The following is a 2,277-nucleotide window of genomic DNA, read 5'->3' on the forward strand; positions in this document are numbered from 1 at the left end:
ATTTTACTATAATTCCAGCTTAAGATTATAGTTGGCATTTATTAATCAACTGGGCAACGTCGTAGTTAACAATATTTTACTATAATTCCAGCTTAAGATTATAGTTGACATTTATTAATCAACTGGGCAACGTCGTAGTTAACAATATTTTACTATAATTCCAGCTTAAGATTATAGTTGGCATTTATTAATCAACTGGGCAACGTCGTAGTTAACAATATTTTTACTATAATTCCAGCCTAAAATTAATGTACAACAGTTTATATGTCATCTTGTTATGTACATAATCTAATATAAAACTCAAAATATCTCTTTTTTTATTTGTTTGCGTGTTTGTCCACATTGTTCACTGCGCAGACCATGTGAAGGTGCGCAAAACGATAATTTTTGGTTGATATACGCGTTTATCGTCTACTAACCGAACCAGTAATTTTATTGTGAACATGTTTTATCTAGTTGTGATTCTACACAGACTTTACATTTTTTGGTAAGTTTGAGTTAACATTTAATTTAGAGTATAGCATTAGAATAGATAGGCCTATTTAATTGCAGATCATTATTTATAGATCTACTAATACATCATAGATTTAACCTCACCCACAGAAAAATGTGGTGTGTGAAAATGCAAACAGTTAGACTTAGTCTAAAAATAAAATTATGTCGTCTGCCATAAAATAGATTACGTGAAAAGAGAATGACTTAAATTATAATACTTAGTGTGTGGATGAGATTAAAGTTAAGTCAGTGTAACTGGTAGAGCATTTGCATGAAGTGGAAGATGGGTTGAACTTGGAAATTGTATTTTTTATTATTTATTACCATTAGAATAGACAGGCCTCTTTAGTTATAGATTATTAATTATACGTCTACTAATACATCATATATTTAACCTCATACACAAAAGAAATGTACGCGGAATTAGAATGTCGTGTGTGAAAAAGCAAACAGTAGGCCTAGCTTATAAAATATAATTATTACTGGGAACAACAAAGTAGAACATATTTTCATCCCACGTGTCCAATTAATCAACCGATCTCCCCTTCGAGTTCAAATGTCTGCAGTTCCCAGTCAATCAACAAAGCACAGAGCCAGTCTCTGAAAGTATTGGGACTTGAACTGATGTCACCATGTTCCTCACATGGACAATTCTATGTTGTATGATCTAGCGTGGGAACAATAAGGGCCTATTTATCATTGCAAGTGAAGGAAAAAAAAGAAACATTGTTCTTAAGGGAGCCACGATTTAAAACAGGTTCGTAGTTTATTTTCGTAAATCAAACCTAAGGTTGTTGTTTTTCATAAATTCACAAAATATTTTTTGCCTATCGAAATATGGAATGGGGAAGCAGAGAGAGTAGTTTTTTTTTTATAAACCCGGTAAAGCTGCTAGTTTGTTCATAAAACATTTAACGAATAAGGGTTAACAAAATTAACCAAAACAATAAACCGAATGAGTTATTGTTACCTACGCAACACACGAACAATACTGACTGCACACTTTTTTAACAAACACGTAATTGACATTTTTAGGATTTCAATTGCTGATAAGTTAGAATTCAACTTTCGTCATCAAGAAATTCAAACCCATGTTTTATTAGAAATTTCAGTTAAAGTCGAGAACTTTTATTGTTATTTTTAACATTTCTTTCGTGTTCATTTATTCTATATGTTAATTTTTTTATAGTTTGTCGGATATAAATATTTTCACATTCATGTGCTGTTTTTTCCCCATTAAACCAATTTTATCTATAGTTGTATTAAGAATCTGGATAATCTTGTTCATTCGCCTATATATCTAAAATATATTTTGTTGTTTATTAAATTGTTGCATTATTTAACAAGACAAACCAGATATAAATAATAATAGTACTCTTTCTTCGTTTATTCCTATTTTCAGTGAGTGGGTTTAAAGTAATGTTTTTACCCCTTATTTTAATTTCTTGGCAGCACTGTCAACAACATCAGGGTTAAAATCTTTCTACTGCTACATATTTGATGAATAATACCTTGTTGTTTATATCGTCCCGTTTACAACATAATTTCTACATATTTGATGGATAATACCTTGTTGTTTATATCCTCCCGTTTACAACATAATTTCTACATATTTGATGGATAATACCTTGTTGTTTATATCCTCCTGTTTACAACATAATTTCTACATATTTGATGGATAATATCTTGTTGTTTATATCCTCCTGTTTACAACATAATTTCTACATATTTGATGGATAATATCTTGTTGTTTATATCCTCCTGTTTACAACATAATTTCTA

This window comes from Limulus polyphemus, unplaced genomic scaffold, assembly GCF_000517525.1.
Source record: "Limulus polyphemus unplaced genomic scaffold, Limulus_polyphemus-2.1.2 Scaffold10974, whole genome shotgun sequence".
Lineage (NCBI taxonomy): Eukaryota > Metazoa > Arthropoda > Merostomata > Xiphosura > Limulidae > Limulus > Limulus polyphemus.